The sequence below is a fragment of the Meriones unguiculatus genome, chromosome 9 (assembly GCF_030254825.1).
Source record: "Meriones unguiculatus strain TT.TT164.6M chromosome 9, Bangor_MerUng_6.1, whole genome shotgun sequence".
Taxonomy (NCBI): domain Eukaryota; kingdom Metazoa; phylum Chordata; class Mammalia; order Rodentia; family Muridae; genus Meriones; species Meriones unguiculatus.
Window position 1 is genome coordinate 31,028,313 of NC_083357.1, and position 23,233 is coordinate 31,051,545.

The 23,233-nt window shown below is 43.1% G+C and overlaps 1 pseudogene; it reads right to left on the reverse strand.

The window, feature by feature from the left end:
• Positions 1 to 790: 790 nt before the first annotated feature.
• On the reverse strand, positions 791 to 2,849 carry LOC110555073 (60 kDa heat shock protein, mitochondrial-like; annotated as a pseudogene).
• Between the last annotated feature and the right edge of the window lie 20,384 nt (positions 2,850 to 23,233).

Consider the following 23,233-nt stretch of genomic DNA (forward strand, 5'->3'; position numbering starts at 1 on the left):
ATTTTTTGTCACTCTGTGCCAGCACTCCCAACTTTCTATTTTCCACCATTAAAGAGCTTCTTCCTTTTTTCTAGCTTGGTGTACAATTCACAATGGTGATTTGTCTCCAATCTTTCTCAACTGAAACTTTGAAATGAAGATATTTAACATAAAATTCTAGATTTTGGGTGCATATTGAGAAGTGACCTGTGGAGACCACAGTTATCTGTACAGATCCATGCTTCCTAACTGGCAAAGCCCCCATACCTCAGTCCCCACCCAGCTTCAATGATATCTCCTGCCACCAGTGTCTCACGAATATGTTTGCAGCTATGTTTTTTTGTGTTTGGTTGGTTTTATTTTGTCTTTGGTTTTGAACTTTAAACAAAATTTTACTACACAAAGGTTGTCACATAATTAGATATTTCTCTACTTTGTATGCAATTATTCTCACTCTCCACAGAAAGCCTGCTTCTGAGCTTCATGTGGTGACACAGCACTATGGTCCTGAAGGTAACAGAACAGTAGAAATGCCTTGGTGATTTAAGTTGAAAGAGTGACACTGGCCTATGGCTCTTGCATCCAGTATCAGGAATGTACAAATGTCTTTATTCAAAGATACGAAATAAATTATCTTGGGCACAGACAATGACAGCAGTAAACCGTTATATATGGTCAATGGACACCAGTAACTGATGGTTACAGTGATCAGCCTTCTCTTCAGTCATTTTCTTCAGGTGAATTCTCTGAAGTTATTGGTGAGGAACCTGCCTTGAGCTTCTCTTCACAGTTCATTGATAAGCACAAAGCACTATTCTAGGAGTTGGAACACACCACCTCCCTTACCCCTTCCCACTTCACCCATTGTGCCCATTCCAGGGTCTTTCTTTTCTTAAGAAGTGGTGTGACTACAGCTTCAGTTGTAGTTAGCAAGGAGGCCACCCCAAGCAGCATCCAGGAAAGCAGCTCTTACTACCTTTGTTTGGGAAGTCACTCCCTTTTCTACCATGTTCAGAGAATCTCCCAGCATAGCATCATAACCAACCTCTGGGGAACTTTCTCAGGTATCAAAGAGCCTTCAATACCTGCACTCTTAGCCATAGTCATTGCAGGAATTTTGAGTGCTCTTTTAATAATTTTTATATCTATTTTCTGGTCATCATTAGCAGGCTTTCATGAATCCAAGGCTGGGATGCATCCAAGCAGAAAAGCAGCCCCCTCCTCAACAATGCCTTCTTCAACCCTAGCATCTCTCCCTAGCATCGAGAGCATTAGTAACTAGTCTTTCTTCTCACTCACTTCAGTGTCACTTGTCCCTCCAACCTTCAGCACAGCTACTCCACCTAAAAGTTTAACAAGTCACTCGCTTGGCTTTTCCTTTTCATATTTGCTAGTTGTGATGTCTAGCTGCTCAGTGATTTCTTAAATATGTTTTCAATTTGAGCTTTGTGCCCTTTTCCTTTCAAAAGCATGGCATCATCTTTGGCAACAATGACCTGTTCAACTTTTCCTAAGTCATGAGCTTGAACACCTGCAAAATTTAGATTCAACCCCTCTTCTCCAAATATCGCACCAGCCATATCTTCAAGCTGGTCTTCCTATTGTCCCCAAACCCTGCAGCTTTCGGTGCTACAAACTGAAGACCAACTTTTAGCCTGTTCAAAACCAGTGTGCTTAGAGCTTCATCAATGTCTTCAGCAATTACAACCAAGGGCTTTTGATGAGCATTGGCAATTTCAAGAGCAGGTACAATGGACTGGACACTAGGAATCTACAGAACTCTTCACTCAACAGATCATAGGCATGTTGGAATTCACATTTTTGGCCTTTTGATGTGTTAATAACATATGGAGAAATATATCCTTTATTTCAAACTTTATGCCTTCAATACATTTTAATTCAGTAGTTTTCTGTCATTCACTGTGATGACACCCTTTCTTCCAACCTTTTTCATTACATCAGCAACATTTCCAATGTTTTTGCATCCATTTGCAGAAACTAGCAACCTGAGCAATTTTTTTCAGGGGTTTTCATGACTTTACATTTTTTTTAAGTTCAGCAATCACAGTATCAACAGCCAACATCACACCTTTCCAGATTTGCAACTGAATTAGCCCCCTTTTGCTGATCTTCTTGAACTAGAACTGTAGCAGTGGTCATTGGCAACATCCTGAACCAGTTTAGCTCCGATATTTTTGCATTTATCCTTTAAATCAATTGACTTTGCAACAATGACTCCATCTTTTGTTACTTTGGGACTTCCCCAGCTCTGTTCAATACTTACTGTTCTTCCCTTTGGCTCCATTGTGACAGTCACAGCATCAATGAAAAGCTCTACACCTTGAAGCCTTAAGGCTCCAGCATCTGCACCAAATTTTACTTCTTTGTCATAGGCCAGAGTGAGACAAAGAGCCAGTGCCTGAGATGCTGATCTCATCTGGGGAAGGACTGTGGTTAGTTGAAGCATTTCTGCTGGTGGCAGAGATGTAGGCTGGCACTGGCGAGCGAGGAGCACCTATGTTCTTAAATAATCTGATTCCGTGCAGATCAATGGAACCTAAACCAATCAATTTAATCATTGATTTTTGTGTATAGTTCCATATAAAAGTTACCTGATTAGGAGTGTTCTGCCCTGCAGGGATATTCACTTTAAGATATGTGTTTGTATCTCAGCCATTTAATGTAATTGCTTTAAAATACACGTTGCTTAAAGCAAGATAGTTTGACATGCTGGGTAGCTTTAAAAGGCAGAAATCCTTGGCATTGTGGATGCTTAGGATCCATGAATAGTTTGCTTAAGCTTCTGGCAATCATTATTCTTATCAATACCAAAAATTTAGGCTGTACATTAATTCCTCAACTTCCTTCAATTGCTCATGAAACAAATATACTCGGGTTTTGTTGCTGTCTTTGAATTCAAACTATGAGTGGCTTAGAATGTTTTGAAAAGAGTATTGCCATTGCATTCCAAGAAACCATCTCTGCTGTGCTGGCCAGCCCTCTAGAACACTCTTAATTAAAATAACATAACATAAAATAAAATAAAACAAAATAAATCATCATTAGGAGTTGGCCATGGTGATACATACTTGTAATTGCAGTACTCAGGAACTTAGGAAGCTGAAACAGGACTGAGAGGTCAGAACCAGTCTAGCTACAAAAAACAAACAAACAAACAAAAAACAACAAAAAATCCTAATTTAATTAAGTAATTAATTAAAAAAGAGGGGTCTGCACCTTGATTCTTTCTTCCAACTTCGATGTGACTGTGAGGAAACACCACACAGTGGAAGCTATCCTCTATAAAGTCTGCTTGGGAAAATGACCACCTTCCGCCACTTTCTTAGTGCTGAAGCCATTGCAACTAGGAAAGGAACTTAGTGGGAAAGAAGCAAAGCAGCCTGGAAGCAATGAAGAGCAGTCTGCCGAAGGCTGCCGTTAAACACCACCAAGAGCTGGATGTCATGTGTTACTGCACTGAGTTACAATTTGGAAAATATTTAGGCTTCGGAGAAGCAAATGTTTGGAACCAAAAACATTTTTTCTCACACTGAATTCCTGAGTGGAGAAACGCTGTTGTCTGAAGTGGTGTGATGTCCCTTGCACATGTAAGACTTAAAAAGCAAAGAGGGCCTTTGATCTCCTCTTAATAAACACAGCCAGCAAGAATCTCACACTTCTTGTAAACCCAAATTTGAAACATTAAATGCTGAAGGGAAATGGTAATGGAGAGCGTTGTGACATGAATCATGAGGCAGTGCATGTGGGATATTTATTGCTGAGGAAATGAAGCTGCAGTTTTGCCTGGTTTTAGTCCATCTCATGGTACAGACTGTGGAGTGCCTGTCCTCTGTGGCCAGGGATGGTCCAGCATTTCCTTCACACATTGTCTTCTGAAAACACCAAGGAGCACAAGAGCTGCCCAAAGACACAGTGAAAGCCTAACCAGATGTCTGCCCTCTTTTGGGGGCTGGGGTGGGCTGGGGTTGCTATGTAGCCTTGTTGGGCCTGGTCCAATTCTCTTGCCTCAGCCTCCCAACCACTGGGAGTGGTGTGCCACCATGTTCTACTCTGAACACCAGACTTCTGCTCTCCAGATGGGTGGGTTTGAGGAACTGAGCCCCTGGTACATCATCACCCTTAACTGGCTTTCCCACCATGGTCCATGGAGCCCTGTGGTGTTCACAGTTTCCTGCAAAGGAAGCGTGGCTCTTACAACTAGAAACCTCCTACATTTGACTCCTCAAACTCCTCACAGCATTTTCAAAGTTTATTCATTTATGGAAACTTCAGCTTGCTTTGTGAGTGTAATGTAATCATTTTTCTCAGATTGATGCAGAGTTGTGTTTAAAACCTTGTTTTCTGTTAAAAGTACAATTTTTACAATTTTTATTTTACTCATTGCAGAATGAGAGCTATACAGAGTAAATTATACTGTTTGTGAAATAATTCCTTCTATGAGCTGCTGGTGGATGTTTTACAGCAGGAATTCATAAACAGAATCAGGAAGAAAAGAGCTTACAGAGTGTACATTTGCTATTTCTGTTATTTTTTTTTTCCTGGAGCCTAGAGCCTGGCTGTTTAGGCACATCAGCTCAATCAGCTCATAGACAGAGGACCAGGACTGCTCTCACCACAGAATGAGGGCTGCATCTCACCAGAAGAAGGAGGCATTGAAAAGGTAGACCTCCGGGCCATACAGGTGATTTTGTGTCAAAATTCCTGGACTCAGGCTAGCGAATTTCATTCATTTATTAAGTCTCTGATTGGTGAGTGTGTGTGTGAGTGTGTGTGCGCATGTGGGGGGGGAGGGAGAGGAAGGGTGCATGGGTGCCACAATACACAACATGGAGATAAGAGAACAACCTCAGTTCCTGGTCCTTGCCTTCCACTTGTTTTGAGTTCGAATCTTTCTTGAATGGCCCTGCATACACCGGCTATGTGACCTACACTTTTCTGGGAAAAGTGTCCCTGCCTCCTATCTTGCTTCGGGAGTACTGTCTTTGCAGATGTGTGTAGCTGCATGCAACCTTATGTGTGTTCTGAATATTCAGACTCAGGTTCTCAGACTTGCATGGCCGGCACTGGGTCCACTTCCAGCCTCATGGTCCTTTCTTTTTGGACAGGCTCTCATTCTGTAGCCCAGGCTGCCTGGAACTCAGTGTGCACCAATACTCCTGTTTTTGAGTGCTGGGTTTACAGACGTGAGCTACTATGTGTTAGTATTTATTTTTAAAATGATGCCACGCACACAACAGATATTATATGAAAGAGATTTATCGTGTGGAGATGGAGAGAGAGAGAGAGAAGGAGAGAATAAGACATGATAGGGGGAGGGAAGAGGGAGCCCTGACAGAAAGGAGAGAGCGAGAGAGAGGAAGAGCAAGTGAAACAAGAGCAAGAGAGAGACAAAGTGGCAGGTTGGTCCTTTTATAGCTTGTGCAGCACAGCTGAACTGAGTCTGCCACACACCTGGTGGGTAGACACAAGATGACATCATAGGTTACTAGGCAACTGAGAAGCTGGTTGCCTAAATGCTAACACTATGCCCTGACTCTAGCACATTTTTCAGGGAAGAAGTTATGCTGTAAGCCCTAACCATAACAAACTAGCCATTTTCTATACTAATAGCTAATATTTGTGAGATTACAATGGTTACAGTAAAGGAATTTTAATTCAGAACATGGCTGCTTTGGCAAGAGATAACATCTAAAGACTTTCTAGGTCTGTGTGATCCAGCTGGAATTCAAACACGCCTTTAATACCGGGAGAGAGAGGCAAACAGATCTCTCTCTAATCTCCAGGACAGCCTGGTATAGAGGAAGTTTCAGGTAAAGAAGAGTTTAGGTCCAGGCGTGGTGGTATATGCCTTTAATCCTAACAGTTAGGAGACAAAGGCATGCAGATCTCTTGAGTTCTAGTCAGTGCTGTTCAAGCATACACACACACACACACACACATACACACACACACACACACACACACATATTAATCAGAAGAATTTTACAGAAACAGGTTGAAAACGGAACAAGCTAGACAGAAGTGAAGAAAAAATGAACCAGAGAAGGAGCCAGAAGATTACAACAGATTGCTAGAGTTAGTGTGAGGCCAAGCAGAGCAATTCAGCAAGAAACTGAGGGAAGCCAGATTGAATCAGTCAGCTTGGAGAGGAGTTTGTGTTAGTATTTAGGCAGCCTGCTTCTGGACTGCCTAGCAACCTATGATGTCATCATGTGTCACCTGCCAGGTGTGGCAGGTGTGGTTCAGTTGCTCCATAAAAGGATCAACCCGCCAAGGCCAAGCTTGCATTTCCAGTGAAAGCAGCTGGGGCTTTTGAATGCAATGAGCACAGGGATGCCCTTTACCTTTGAATCTCAAGTTTATAACCTCACCTAAATACCAAACAAGTGGCATTCTAGTTCTCTTTCTTCCCGTCACCTCTGTCTATTCTTTGTGATGTAAAGATGAATGAAGAAATACCTTGAGAGTTGGAACTGACTTCCATTGTGTGTGGCGCATATGCTTGGCATTGCCCCGTGGCTGCGATTTTGCAAGGACCTGTGACTGTAAACCTCAGGGCTAAGTGCAGTGGTGCTCCCTGTGCCGCAGTACGCTGTATGAAAATGCAGCTGTAGAGATTCATTCTTCAGAGCTCAGAGAGCTTCAACAGACTGTGAAAGGCGGTGCCTGACTGAGCATTGTGCAAGATGAGTGAGCTCTAACTCCTGTCTCTTGCCAGTGGAGGCACATTTACATGTGGCAACTGTACATTGATCAGATCTAGATGACCTTGCCTAGGAACCTGAGGTTTAAAGACATTGCTAAATCCCAACTTTCTATAACAGATATTATACCTGGCTAGTCATAATTAGCAGGAGCTAAGTGTGTTAATTAAGAGATTGTTCCTATTAACCTTATCTAATAAAATCCTAGTAGACATTGTGAGGGGGGAAAAAAAACCCTCACCGCCAGGAAGGCATCCCACAGCAACTCCAAGGTTAACCTGAGGTAGAATCCCCAGTTTCCTTCCCTTCACTAATACTTTATGCCCTGAAACCTCCTCAGTTCCCATGTGGTCTTCCTTAAAACATTCTATCTTCCACCCCTTCCATTCCAATTCTGCAGCACAGAAATAAGCCCTCATACTTCCTCTTTTGGTTTCTGTAGCTGGTGTTTCTCTTTAAAACATTCTACATAGGACTGCAAAACACTTGATTTTCTTACAATGTCTACTGAAGCTGGGCACTCCGGAGGCAGAGGCAGTCAGATCTCTATGAGGTCAGCCTGGTCTCAGAGCTAGTTCCAGGACAGCCAGGGCTACACAAAGAAACTCTGTCTCAAAAACAAAACAAAAAAAAACAACAGAAATTCTACTGAATCATAGCACTTCCTCTGTTCTTCACACTTCAAGTCCTGATTCCATTCCTGACACATAGTTTTCCCCAAATGGTGAATGCTGCCTGGACCAGCTCACAGACAGGTTTCCAACTGTGACACTCTTGATTCCTTTTAGCTTGTGCCTGTGAGTCCTAAAGATCAACTTTTAACTATGGAAGCTTAACGTCATTAAAAGTACTGTGGCCTCTATGGTATGAGCACTGACAAGTAAAGGCATTAGCGTTTTAAGCACACTTCCTCCTAGTGAAGTATTGGGAGTCACAAACCCATTGAATCCTTGATCATTGCAGGAGTGTCATTTAAATGGAGGTGCTGGTTTCACCGGTCCTCACTTGAAAGGCACGGGTCCTGCTTCCCTCCCTATGCAGACTCAGTCCACCTCATGTTTTATTTTTTATGTGCCTGTCCTCTGTTACACTTGCTGAGTTTGGACTACTGGGTAGATATTTGCAAATCAACTGAATCCGGGAGCCTGGGATTTTAAACAGTGTATCAGTTCTTTCTCACAGTTGAGACAAAAGTCGTTTAAGAAGGGAAGGGTTTCTCTGGGCTCACCATCTGAGGGGATCCAGTTTATCGTGGTGGGATGGCCTGGCAGCGGGAGCATGAGGTGGCTGGTTATGTTGTATGCACAGTCAAAACACAGAGAGATGCATGCCCGTGTCAGCTGGCTTGTTCCTTTTTTTTTCCCTTTTTATTTCCTGTGGGACACAGCCTGTGAAATAGTACCAGCCATATTCAAGTCCCTTATAGATATGACCTTGGCTAAATGATAAGGAAGATGAACCATCCTGTGATGGTGAATGGCTCCCATAGGCTCAAATGTTTGAATAGATGGTGGAACTGTTTGGGAATTAGGGGATGTGGCTTTGTTGGAAAAGGTGTACCACTGGAGGTGGGCTTTGAGGTTTCAAAAGCCTGTACCATCCTCAGTTAACACTCTCTGCCTCATGTTTGTGGACAGAGATATGAGTTCTTAGCTACTGCTCCAGTGCCATGTTCGCTTCCTACTGCTATGCTATCATCATGATGGCCATGGACTCACCCTCTAAAACTGTAAGGTCCAAATAAATACTCTTTTTCTAAGTTGCCTTGGTCATGGTGTCTTACCACAGTAATGGAAAAGTAGATAAACTGCATCACAACTGCTTTAGAGTAAGGAGAAATCTAAGCCCAATGTAGAAGTCTGCATTGAGATGTCCATTGGCCCATTAGTATTTTTCAAAGTTGAGACAGAGAATTTTAGAATAATTATTTAACCCAGATGAAAATGGTACATGTTGGGGCTAGAGAGATAGCTCAGTGGTTAAAAGCACTGTCTTCCCTTCCAGAGGATCCAGGTTCAAGTCCCACCACCTACACGGTCTGTATATATAATTCTGTATACAGAATTACTGTCTGTAATTCCAGAGATCTAACATCTTTACACTAATGCACATAAAATAAAAGTAAATAAATGTTTTTTAAATGGTACATATTATGAAAACTTGCAAGTTGGGCAGAATTTGTGAATTGGTTGAAACAGTCCCTAGAAGACTGTTCTCTCTGCTACCTTTGCTGATTCCCCACTCTCCTAAAAGGCAGAGTAGGAGATGAGAGGCCTAAATGTTAGCTGACAATGCAGCTCTATTTTTATGTCTTCCTGGACAACACTGATCAGTCACTAAAAACAAGGGCAATGAAACTGATTCAATGATTCTGGCTAATAGTAAATGACTCTAGGTCAGTGGTTCTCAATGTGTGGGCTGTGATAGACAGATAGGCAAACCTCTCTCCAAAAACTGCTTACATTATGATTCATAACAGTATCAAAATTACAGTTGTGAAGTAGTAACAAAAATAATTTTGTGGTTGGGGGTCATGACAACATGGGGAACTATATTAAAGGGTCACAGCATTAGGAAGGTTGAGAACCACTGCTCTAGATAATTCATTCCTGACCAATTGACTGTAATATGCATAATTGTTTGATTCCTCATTTAGAACTCTTTCAGTTTTTCTAATTTCAAATGGTGTACTTTCTTTTTTGTTTTTTTTTTTTTTCCTTTTTTGTTTGTTTTGTTGAGACAGGGTTTCTCTGTGTAGCCTTGGCTGTCCTGGAACTCACTCTGTAGGCCAGGCTTCCCTGGAACTCACAGAGATTGGCTTGTTTCTGTCATTCTTCTGCCTTGGGGCTGCCTCTGAGCAGTCCACAAAGGCAGGAGACAAGAACCGTAGAGTTCACACACCCCAGGGAACAGCTGATGGCTAGTTCAACTTTACTTCCAGAGAACAAAGAATATATACCCCTAGGGGAGTGGTTAGGGGGCTCCAAGAATAGGTGTCATAATTGTTTGAAACTAGGCACTTCAAGGATGCTTGATTTGCATTATGCAGCATGCTCTAATCATAAGAGTAGAATGTTGGTGCTTGATTAACATATAGATAAGTGCAGCGAAGGGAGAGCTAGCAGGGAGCTGTGTCAGAAGCCATTTATCAAGTATGACTAGGGGAATCTGTAATAAAGAGGCACTCTCCAAATGAAGTCAGGCAGAGAGCAGGGGACCCCGCTGACAGGAGGGAGCTCCCAATGGCTATCCAGTCCAGGCAAGAACTCAACCAGCAGGGTACCACCAACAGGTCTCTGCCTCCTGAGTGCTGGGATTAAAGAAGGGTATGCACCACCACTGACCAGGACAATGTATTTTCTAATTGTAGGGTTAGTGTTAAATTGCCCACATGCCAAGCACTGAGGAAGATGTGGGATGCCAGGTTCTGCTTCAGAGTTATTTTAAAGCACTCTGAATTCTTTAGAGCTGTGGTTGACTATTTTGGCTTGTAAGCGAAGTGTAACATTTCTCTCACTGGGCTAGTGTGGCCCTGTTACTATATAAACTCCCATTGTGTTGTTGGAACACTGGAGAGCAATTATATGTGTAGATGGCTGCAAGCCAAATTTGAGTTGCTTTTCAAGAGTTCTGCCTCCAGCACTGTGATGATACTAGACAGTCTTGTTCTTCAGTACAAGACAATACCTGTGGTGGAATCTGCTAAGGCCCCACAGTAGCAACAGAACAAGTTTTTCACGCCCTAGTGCAATCAGCAGAATCTGTGAGGCAATATCTTGAAGCAGGCACTTCTAATGCCTGACAGTGGGAACTATTTTTTTTAAAAGCTTATCTTTTTAATTTATTTTTTTATAATTCATTCACTTTATATCCGAATTGTAACTCCCTCACTTGTCTCCTCCCAGTCTCACCCTCTCTCCCTCTCCCCCCTCCATTCCCCTCCCCTAGTCCTCAGAAAGGGGGAGCCCTCCTCCCCTACCATTTTACACCAGCCTTTTAAGTCTCATCAGGACTGCTTGCATCCTCTTCCTCTGTGGCCTGGCAAGGCCCCCCCCCCATCAGGAAGAAGTGATCAAAGAGCAGGCAACAGACTCCATGCCAGAGACAGCCCCCACTTCCCTTACTGGAGGACCCATATGGAGGCTGAGCTGCTTATTGGCTACATCTGAGCAAGGGGTCTAGGTTCTCTTCATGCATGGTCCTTGGTTGGTGCATCAGTCTCTGTATGCACGATAGGACTAGATTTGTTGGTTCTGTTGGTCTCCTTGTGATGCTCCTGTCCATTCTGGGTCTTTCTATCCCCCTCACTGTTCCATAAGACTACCTGCATTCTATTCAAAGTTTGGCTGAGTCTTAACTTCTGCTTTGATCCCCTGCTGGTGGAATCTTTCAGGGGACATTTTTGGTACGCTTCCATCCTATTCCTTCTCTTCAACCAATTCTGATGTCTATTTTATTTGCCCTTCTGAATGAGAATTAAGTATCCTCCCTAGGGTCCTCCTTGTTTAGCTTCTTTAGGATTGTAGATTGTAGCATCGTTATCTGGCATTACATAGCTAATATCCACTTATAAGTGAGTATATACCATGTGTGTCTTTATGGTTCTGGGTTACCTCACTCAGGATGATCTTTACTAGTTCCATCCATTTGCCTGCAAGTTTCATGATTTCCTTGTTTTTGATACCTGAGTAGTATTCCATTTTGTAAATGTACCACAATTTCTGTATCCATTCTTTGGTTGAAGGACATCTAGGTTGTTTCCAGATTCTGGCTATTATGAATAAAGCTGCTATGAACATACTTGAGCAAATGTCCTTGTTGTATGGTGGAGCATCTTTCTGGTATATGCCCAGGAGTGGTATAGCTGTGTCTTGAGGCAGTGCTATTCACAATCGTCTGAGAAAGAGACTAATTGATTTCTAAAGTGGTTGCACAAGTTTGGACTCCCAAAAGCAATGGAGGAGGGTTCCCTTTTTTCCATCATCCTCACCAGCATGTGCTGTCACAGGCCGTCTCTCAGGGCCCATGTGTTAGGATTGTGCAGCAAAGTTACATGGTGGGTTCACAAATCATGCCACACGCCTGGTTCCAAGTGGGACTGGTTTATTAAGGGAAGAGGAAAGGGGTCACAGCGACCACCTCTGAGCAGGGTAGGAGAGAGAGAGAGAGAGCGAGGAGGGGCTATGAGTTCTCTTATAAGGCGACCCAGAGCATGTGTAGGTGGTTTCAGGTGGTCGGCAGAGGGCTTCACAGATGCCTGATATCTGGTTTGTCGGGTCCCTTGGGGCTGGCCATAGAGATGCCTGCTTACAGATCCAAACACCATGCCCACTTAGCAGAGGGAGAAGCCAAGGCACAAGCTGAATTACACGCTTAGTGTTGCATGATAAACTCACAGCAGGATAAAAGTGAATGTAGTTCATTAACTGTGGGAACATCTGCTAAGTACATAGCAACCCTGGGGTTTGAAGATCCACAGCCCACCATTCCCACCTGCCAGTGCCACCCACGACCGATGCCTCTGTTTGAGGATTTCAAAAGTCCTCTCTGCTGTGCCAGTACAGAACGGGGTGCTTGGCAACCCAGAGACAAGTGTTACCCTGCTGTGCCAGGGAAGAGACCTCTTGGGTAGGGCTATGGGTTCTCTTCCTGCCCACCAGGAGCTCCCAGAAGTTTCTAGATCCAAAGGGATTTTCTCTGAGATTTCCACAGAAAGTTGGGTTTGCTTACACAACCATCTTGGTTGATGGCATCATAGTTGGTAGCTAACACAAATGCTATCACCCTGGTATCCTTGGTAGTGTGGCAGACACTAAAGCATGTTTCCAGGGTTCAGTGATAGTCTGTGGTGATTTCTCTCTTACATAAGAGTCCATACAGCAGGCTTTGCAGCCTAGGTCTGAAGGCTCCAGCAGTTGAAACAACAGAGACAAGGCATTGGCATCATGGTGATGGTAGATGCTGGGGTGCTGTAGATCCAGAAGGCTGTCTTTACTCCTTACACTAGCCATTCAACAGTTTCTCCTTCTGACCTAGTCTAACTTTGTGATTATCCTTTTGAAATGTAATAGCTTAGAACACTAGTTTTCACTAACCCCAACTTAGACTGTGGTCTGAGAGCCTCTGAAATGTACTGCTTTGCTGTAACCTCTGTAATCAAGAGCTTTGATTTATGACTTTGTTTTGCTCTGTGGCAATGGAATCTTTATGAACCCATTTCTACATTGGGACATTTTTTTGGGAGTTACCTGAGTTTGTGTTCCCAGGCCATAGCCACTCATATCTGGCTTCAGAATGGCCCTTCCCAGTGGGATGAGAGCTGTTTTACACTGACAGTGTGAACTGGTGCATAGGGTTTAGGAACAGGAAGCACAGCTCATCTCTTCTCATCCTTACAGATTTCACAGTGTTTTAAGAACAGAGTGAGCATTAAGTTGGACATGGTGATTTGACACATGGAATCTCAGCATACTGGAGGCTGAGGCAGGAGGATTGCTTCAAGTTCAAGCCAGCCTGGACTACAATATGAGTCTTTATTCAATGATTGGGGGAGGGGGAGGGAGAAGGGGGAAAGGAGTGACAGGAAGGAAAGAACAGAGCCTATGAATACATAAAATGAAGTTGAGATTTTAAAAACTCGGATCATGAATGAGTTTTATTACTTTTCTTCAAACCTTAATAAATTACTGGGTTTCTTTCCCAATATCTAAACAGCTGATAGCTTTGTCAAATAGTGTTCTCTCCAAAAGGACATTCTAATTAACTGGAGCACTTGATCCAGCCTCGGGGATTTATAGACGGGGCTGTGCTCCATTGGTCTGTTTTCCTGACGTCCTTTGTTAGCCTCATAAAAACTCACTGGGTATGAATCTTCCTGGAGCTCAGTTCTGCTCTGTTTTGCATTCCTGCTTGTCCCTGGGGAGTGTTCCAACTTGGCTCTGGTCGGTCTGGCGTGCAGCTGGAAGAAGAATGTGGCTTCTGGGAGGAGGGGCTTGTCTGCATTTCTCCGCTGTCTGAAGGTCGTGTTCCATACTACCTAGGGTTTTGTGCAGGTCTTAGGTTTAATGTGTTCCTTGATGGTTCTCAAAGGAGTCCATCGAAGCTGGACTTGTGAAGAGCTTATTTTGTTCAGAGGTTACAAAGCCAACCCATTTCAGGAATACTTTCCACCTCTTTCCTCTGTACTGTTTTCCAGAGGCCTTGCCTCCAAATGGAGTGTTAGTTTAGCTAAAAGATGTATGTTACCATCTTTGTTAATGCATCTGCCAGACAGCTTCCCTGTTGCCCCAAAAGGCAGAAGCTGGAGCCCCTGTCAGGGACTACAGAGGATGCTGCATTTTGAATGGAACACACCTACGACCTGTAACCACACTACAGCCAGGACTTGGCTTCTTCTTGGCCTGGACTCAAAAATCTTCTAGTCTTACCTGGCCCTGTGCTGCCTGACAGTCAGGCCCCCAGTTGCTGGTGGAAAGCCCGGTGAGGCCTCTTTTCCTGTAGGTCCACTCTGCTGTGTTGGTGGAAAGCCCTTTCTTTGCTTGAGTTGCAAGCTGCCTCCTCCCCACCTTCACAATTTCTGCCCTGAATTCCAGATCCAGCTCCTCCCATTTAAGGGAATCCTGAGTGAGGATGCCCTGGAGTAAAATTCCTCTAGCTTTTTCCCAAGTCTCTGTTTCCTTGTACCTTCAAGAACCCAAGACCCTGGCTGTGGGAACTCAAAAGGGAAGAACTGGCAGGCAGTCTGGTCGCTTGCTCTTTCCTAGCTTCCAAGTTTCTTAAAGCCCAGAGCAGCCTAGCTTCCAAAGGCAGCCCTGTGCCTTGTGCTTTGACCAGCAGCATCGTGGTCTGCCCAGCAGGGTCAGAAAGGAAGGTTTCAGGATGGAACACGTTCCTTCGTTTTTAGACAACATTAAGATCTCAAAGTTCTTCAGGTTGATAATGCCTGGGTGTGCTATTTTCTTTACATGCACTGGGGTATTTTTAAGTTTCCAGAATAACCAGTTTCCCTGAAGGACAAACAGGCCTAAACATCCCAAACCTTACACACACACACACACACACACACACACACACACAGCTGCCACACACACACACCAGGCGAACAATTCCAGTTATTAAGGTATTAATTATCCAGAATGCATAGTTTTGAAAAGGAGCCTATAAGAAATCATTGATTTGCTTTGCAACTGATATAAAATAGGAAGAGAATTGTTCAGTTCCCTCAGGCTCAGGGGAGGGGTCACTAGCTCTGCCTGCTTGGGCACTTTGGCACCTACGTCAGCCAGTGCAGGGCAGTGCTGTACACATGGCCCACACCAGGTGAACCTGCAAGTCTTGCCATTTTCTCTATAAAATGACAGTGGTGTGTGATTTTGCCTATCAGTAAGTCATCAGAAACCATAGGCGTACTTGCTGTAGCCTGGGAGACAGAAGACTCCTGGCCCACAAGCCATGGCCAATGTACCTTAAGACCTCTGGTACCTGGATTCTAATAAAATTCGAAACATTGTCATTGTTATCTGAATTTAGAAATCTCATTTTAAAACTACGATTTTAGCACTGTGCACTGTCAGTGACTGTCCTTTAAGAATAGTGACACTGGCCCAGCACAGTGGTGCAGGGTGAAGTAGGATTCAAGTTCAAGGCCAGCCTCAAAACAAAAACCAACAAGACGACAGAAGCAAAATACAAAAATCCCAATAAAAAAATTAAAGAATATACTTTTTAAATATAACAAGAGTTGTCAGGGTGACGGGTACAAAGGACCTTTAGGTAAGTTGGGGACACAGGCTGGAACACCAAGTCAGAGCATGTCTCTTGCTTAAAACTCAGGTGCTCCAGGACTAGCTGTAAAACCAGTTCCTCAGAGAAGTTGGGCCTTCATAGCCAGGCCTAGCCTCCCGCCATCTCTAATACTCTGGGCTGCTCCCCATGTTTCTGGGACCATCACTGCAGGCTCCTGCTCGGTCTTGTTTGTTCTTTCCTCATCCTGGAATCGCCAATCCTCCCACCCCATTAATCCCCCTTCTCCTCCAGGGCCTTACTCAAGTGGCAACTTTCAAAAGGGGGTTTTGGTTTTGTTGTTTGTATGTTTTTTTCTCCCACAAATCAAAGAGTAAGCTTTTCCCACTGTCTTGGTTCTGGTACTTTCATAATACCAGGTGATATCTATTTGTTAGCTATTGTTTCCACTCCCTGTCCCCAGAGGTACTCATACATTCCCACATCCCCAGCACCTGACCACCCTCCCCCATAGTCATTTATTCCTTCATCTCTAGCAGCTCGGATAAGATCTGGTCAGGTGCTTGTTACACGGTGATAAATAAAGAAATTTGTCTGGGATTTGTAATGAGAGCAGCCACGTACAAACTCCTTGGTTATGTTGGTGTACCCAGGAGGCTGGGAGGAGCTGGGGATCAGCTTTATCTACCATAAGAGCAGAGGAGGTCAGGGGGCAAAGGATGACCCAAGAGGCAACGGTAGCCTCTAGTAACACCCAGAAAGAAGAAATGAGCTTGTGAAGAAGATATGGAAGCAACAGCAAGTGACTAAAAAAAAAAAAAAAAAAAAAAAAAACATCCTGATGTGAACTGCAGAGAAGCCCCACAGAGAATGGCAGCCATTGCCAGTTCTAGGAGTGGTGAAGGAGAAGCCAGGAGGTTGGCTGAGTAAGAGACAGAAGGTGGGAGCAAAGCTGAATAAGCAGAATAAGCTGAGGCCCTGACAGAGGTGTATTCAACTGAAAGGGAAAATCATGGCCTTCCCGATGGAACCAAAGATGGGGGTACCAACATGGATTTGAGCATCAGAGCAAGCCATCCGTGCTGTTGCTGGAAATCAGGGGCGAAGTGGACATGCCTAAGCAAATCGGGGGTGAACACCTTGCTGGAGGTCATTGATGGTTTAAAATTAATTTATTTTTCAGTAAAAAGAGGCAGGGTTATTTGTTGAGGAGAAGGGAAGTAACAATGAACTTCCAAACAAGGGACAGTTTGCAGACAAGAACATTCTACAGAACAGGTCATGTGCTCCTTAGGGGGAAGACCTTGGCCAGTGGCACAGGTGCCTCTTGGCTGCACCTGCAGACCTTGTTCCTTTGTGTTCACTTTATGTTCATCTGCTTTCAACCTGCAGGGGCATCACCTGCAAAACTGATGAATACCTGATTCCCACTCCAGGCTTTCACTGACACTTGTGATTGACTGTCCATGCTTCCTCCCAGTTCCCAGGCACCCTGACTCTGAGAGGTGTTGGGGTTTTTCTGAAGGCCCAGGATGGACTCAGACCTGGAATTTGGCCAGATGTTCAACTTAAAATGAAAACGAGGGAAGAAGGATTGAGACCAGGAAGAACACAGGAGGAAGACGCTCAGTCTGGGCAGGTGGGGCAGCCATATGCACCAGGTAGGTATCGGTCATCAGAGCTGCTCCACAGGAAACAGGTCTAATGGAGCTGGCTTGCAGGTGTCCTGCTCAAAATATCCACAAGAAACTGCAAGAAAGGCACCAGGCTTGGTGCTTACTGAACACACAGAGAGGGGTGCATTAACACTCTCCTATCTTCTTTCTTTTCAATTTATACAGCTCCTGTTTCTGTAATCTTTGCTCTGATGTGAACTTCCCATTAGGCAGAGGTTTTGTGTTGGGATTTGGACAGCTCTCATGAGCATGGGAAGCTGAGCCAAGCAACATAACCTAGCGCATCAGAAAAGGGTACAGTGTGGTCCTCAGCCAAGCAAAGGAAGTCTGATATCTTTCAGCTGTTTTCCCTTGACTCAGTATCCTACTCTCTTGGAAGAAGCCCTGTTATGAGGAGCTCAGAATAGGCTGCATCCAAGAGTCACACCTATGCAAAGACTGAGCCTCTGTGGGTCACTAATGACAGCCTCCAGAAAGTGGCTCTGTGATGGGGTGATAGGGAGTTTCTACCAAGGTCCTGTACAAAGAACAATGAGAATAGTTTCTTCTTTCTTTTACCAGTATTGGGGCTCCACCCTAGGGCCCCACAAAGACTAGGAAATAGCTTTACCCACAGCTCAGCCCTAGTTCAAGCTAAGTCATATTAGAACCAGATGAGCTAGGGCTCAAACTTCAGGAACTTTGAAAAAACAGTACAAAAGTAATTATATGCCTTCCCACCCCAATTTCTGCAAAACCCCCAGTTTTCAGAGTTTAAAAGTTTAAGATCAATTGAAAACTTCATCTTCACCTAATGTTAATTCTAGCTCTGTTTTCAGGATATATATATATATATATATATATATATATATATATATAATTTAAAGAAAATATGTTTAAGAATTATATATTTTTAAATATATATATATTTAATAAACACTCATTCACACACATACACACACACACACACACACACACACACACACACACACACACATACCTGAGATGGCTCAGCAGGTAAGGGTACTTGTTGCAAAGCCTGAGATCCTGAATTCAAGCCCCAGGTGCCACATGGTAGAAAGAGAACCAACTTCACACTCTGGTGACCACACACAGTGGCATAAGTACACACACAACAATAAATAAATGGTAAAAGTAAAGATGAATTCTATGTAGAAGAATCCTGACATCAACAGTATTAACAGTTCCCATCAACCAATCTGAAACTGAACAGTTTAATTACTTGAAGTAATTTCTTATAAAGTATTTCAGACATGAAAAGCATACAAGATAGATAACACAATCAGTACAGAATAATTTGTTCATATTCACCAGACTTTAGCCTAGCAGAGACTCGGTCAATGTTGTTGAATGAATAAATGATTCTCATTTATTTTTAAACACTGGGCTCCCTACTTAGAATGTCCTTGGAGTCAAGGACAAAGCATTAAGTCTGATTTTCAGGTGCCTCTACAATTATGGTTCCATGGTTTGTCTCATTCTCTACTCCCATGCTCTCTCTCTGTAGTTCTCTTGTAGTTAAGATTGAATGCTAGCCCTTGGTGTTTACCCTAACCTCATGATTAGCCTAATGAAAATCACCTTTAAGCATGTTCTTGATACACTCCTGAGAAGGGAAAGTAACATCATACCATAACAAACTTTATTATGTAGTTTCTGTATTTAGTGTTTGAATTAAAGATAATAAATAGCTTGAGGCACAGATTTTTCCAGGTAGAATAAGTAAAAAATTTATATTGTAAAAGAGTTAAGCCTAGGTTCTTTTCTTTTTATTAGATTTATTTTATTTCAAATAATGTGTATATGTGTGTATGTGTGAGTAGGCTTGTGCCCAGGAACGCAGGTGCCCTTGGAGGTCAAAAGAGGACTTCAGATTCCCTTGAGCTGGACTTACAGATCATTGTAAGCCAGTTAATGTATGTACGGAAAACTCACTTTGTAGAGCAGACTGGCCTCAAACTCACAGAAGTCTACCTGCTTCTGCCTCCAGAGTGCTGGGATTACAGGTGTGTGCCACCAACACTCAGCCAAGTCTCTTCCTTATTTTTGTTAATTTTGCCTATGCTGTGAAGGATCCAACCTCAGACTCAATTTGGCTAGCCAGTTTTTGTAGCATCATCTGTTGAAAAGACCATCCTTGCTGTGGGTTTATTTAGAGTCCATAAGTGTGTTACCTTGACTTAGTAATTACCCTATGCCACTATTCCAGTGTCTTGGTTACTCCTCTTTGTAGTGAGTTTGGAAACAGAAAGTGTGACTTCAGCTTTACTTCAGGATTGTTGGAGCTTGGATCACTTCAGTTTTATATGTAAAACTCTACAAGGAGAACACAAGGAGCTCCAGAAGGAGAGCAACAGAACCAAAAATTCTAGGCCCAGAAGTGTTTTCTGAAAGTGATACTCCAACCAAGGACCATGCATGGAGATAACTTAGAACCCCTGCACAGATGTAGCCCATGGCAGCTCAGTCTCCAAATGGGATCACTAGTAAGGGGAACAGTGTGTTCTCTCTGACATGAACTCCGTGGCTGGCTCTTTGATCACCTCCCCCTGAGGAAGGGCCAGTCTTACTAGGCTACAAAGAAAGACAATGCAGACAGTCCTGATGAGACCTAATAGGCTAGGGTCAGATGGAAGGGGAGGAGGACCTCATAGTGGACTGGAGGAGGGGCATGGGGGAGAAGACAGAGGAAGGGCAGGATTTGGAGGGGATGTGGGAGGGGGCTACAGCTGGGATACAGAGCAAATAAATTATAATAAATAAAAAAACGTAAACATTTTAAAAAAGAACTCAGCTGTAGGTCTGGCATGTTGGCACGTGCCTGTAATCCCAGCATTCAGGAGACAGATGCAGGCCAATCTCTGTGAGTTTGAGCCAGCCTAGTCTACAAAGTGAGTCCAGGACAACCAGAGATACACAGAAAACAAAACGAACAAACAAACAAAAAAACCCTATCTCAAAAAACCAAAGACAAATCCAAACCAAACCAACAAACAAAAACCTCAGCAGTGGTCTATGAGCCAGCATTTCTACCAATTTATTTCTTGAGAAAAGTGTTCCATGGCTGAATAATTTTGGAAAATGCTGTGTATGTGTTTATGTTATACGTAAGCATACAGAAGGGGCTTAGATGGCAAGCAGGAACTTGAAGGTTGGAATCCTGTTAAAATCGAAGTCTCTAACTAATTCAGTACAGTTAGGCCTGAATGCAAGTGAGCTCCACATCCTTCTTGAGACGTGACAAGACGCAGAGTTTATGAGGTTGGGGCCTCTTTTCTGATTCTTTTTTGGACTACATATTTATGGCCAGTCATCATATCTGTCACAAAATGTGCACTAAATGCCAGTAAATCTTTTTTAATTTTAAATAACATTTAAGTTGAAACAGTATAACAATACTTTTAAGTTTTTCAATAAAAGTTCTATCTTAAATAGGGCTTTCCTAACTAAATTTTTAAATCAATATTCTATAGTAAAAGATAGATATTTAGGAGTAGAGAAAATGGCTTAGGTGAGTTATTAGAGGACTAAGTGAACAGTAATTTTAAGGTTGAATAAAGGAATATCAGCAATGAGAGTAGACACACCCCTTTTGAAAATGGTACTGTAGCCAGGTGGTGGTGGTACACAGATTTAATCCCAGCATTTGGGAGGCAGAGGCAGGGGGATCTCTGAGAGTTCCAGGCCAACCTGGTATACAAAGTGAGTTCCACAAACAGCCAGGGATGTTATGCAGAGAAACCCTGTCCCAGAAAAAACACACACACACACACAGAGAGAGAGAGAGAGAGAGAGGAAAAGTTCTCTCACCTGAGTGAGACTAGATGTATCTGATGATATATTTGGTGATCTTCATAGCATCACCACTTTATAATCTACAGAGTATAGTATATACATAACTCATATATAAGCAAGGGAGCATGGTGCCTACAATTCCTTTTGCATAGCTCTCTATGTCCCAGAGAGCTATGTTTGGATATATAGTAACTGTAGACATTGGACTCCTAGGCCAGTTTACAGTGCAAAAGAAGGTAGAGAACACGGTCCTGCCAGTCTGAGCTGGCTCTCACAATGGAACAAGTTTCTCTCCACACCATATCATGTCTACGCGCCATAGAATTCACTCTTTGTTCCTGTCGCAAACACAGGGCAGAGCTGACAAAGCCACCTTCCTGGAAGTAGTATACTGACTGAAAATAAAAAAGGAAAGGGCATGACTGCTCCTAGGTATGGTGGAGGAGAAGGGTAGATAAAAGGGATGGCAAAGGCAGAGACAGGGACATCTGGGAGGGCCCAGAGTGAACATGACCCTGAGCTGGGCCCTGTGAAGAAAGAAAGAAAGGGATTGGAGAGAAGAACCATCGACCAAGAATGGCAGTCTGGACCAAGAGTCTGGAATAGCCCAAATGGCTGAGTTATATAAGGGTCAGTGGACCTGGGTGCAGGGAAACCCAGCCTCTAGGCTGGAGAGTGCTGGGAGAACCTGGAGGCCAGGTCAGCTCTTGTATGTTAAAGGGCACCTCAGTTAGCCATTTGCCTCAAGTTTGAGACCAAATATATATAAACACTGATCCAACAGAACCTGTGGGGATATTTGCAAATTTTTGCACTTTAAAAATATGCAACAGGTATCACTTGTAGTTGCAGGAAGTCTGGAACTTTGTGGCGATGCTGTGAGAAGGTGTGGACTTACGTTGCTCCTGGGTAACTTTTCCTATGGCTCTTGGCTTTTGTCTCTCTCTTCTACTTCCTTCACACGATCCTGAAGTGTCACTTTCAAGGCGAGCACAGCACCAGTCTTGCTCTTTTCTTGTTTATTCTGATGTTTCCTTTGATTTGGTGGTAGGAAGTGGGCCAGGGGGAGGGTAGGAAAGAGGGCACCTAGAGAACATCACTACATTCTGGTCCAGCCATAGGGATGCTTGTCTTCATCGCGAGACTTTCCTCAAGTCTTTCTTTTTCGTTAGAGATAAATTTCCATTATCTGTTTATATGAATACAGAGTTTTTAGCAATGTCCTGTGGGTTGTGGCATTGCTGTTTTATTATTATTATTATTATTGACTGTATAATGGTTTGAGTGTTAGCCAATGATTTAATGATCTGTTTTAAACTCATGAAAAACATTTATTTTATTTTATTTTTGATTTTTCAAGACAGGGTTTCTCTGTGTAGCTTTGGCTGTCCTGGACTTTCTTTGTAGATCAGGCTGGCTTTGAGTTCACAGAGATCTACCTGCCTCTGCCTCCCAGAGTCCTGGGATTTTGGACATGTGCCACCACACTCAGCTAACTCATGAAGATTTAATATAAAAAATCCAGCCAATGGGTAGAAGGATAGAACAGCAGAAAAATAAGTCAAATTAATATCAATCTATCCAGTCTGGGGGAAGGGGGTTCCACTGACTCCTCTTGCACAGGAGTAGCTCAGCTCAGGCTCCTGTGAAGAAAGAAGCACTGGATGGCTGAAGTTGGGGAAAACAGTAGTTCCCCAAGGGTTTGACTTTTGTCCCATGACCTCTCATGAGGACACTTTAACAAGAGGACCCAGAACTAAAATGACTTTTTAAGTAGCCAAAGGCATTTTTGGAAAATTCAAAAACACACAGGAGGCATCTAGTCATTTCCTCCCTCTCTCCCCAACCCTCCCGCTTCTTTTTCTTGCTTTCTCTCCCCCTTCCAGATTGTTAGAGTATTTAGTTCTGCAGCCCACTGGTGAACAGTAGCTGCTCTCATTTCTTCTATTGCAAAAGCCAGAAGCCAACAGTGTGGGTAAAATAGGAAATGTTTGTTATAAAATTACAGAAAAGATTCTCGGAATAGGTTTTGAAAAGGCAAGCCACTTATTCACTGGTCATATTTATTTCTCAAATTGTCAATCTTATGTTTGAATAGTAGTAAAACCAAAAACATCATTGAACTACTTAGCTGGAGGGAAAAATAAAATTTGGTTCTTTTTGTTTCCAAGAGAACAAGAGACCTGGAGAAATTATGTTTTGAAACGATTAATTAACATATATGTTGGGGTTGAGAAATTAAAATATCTGTGAAAAATTTCAGTTAATCCCAGTATTTGGAAAACAGATAGGCAGAAGTCTGTGAATTTTAGGCCA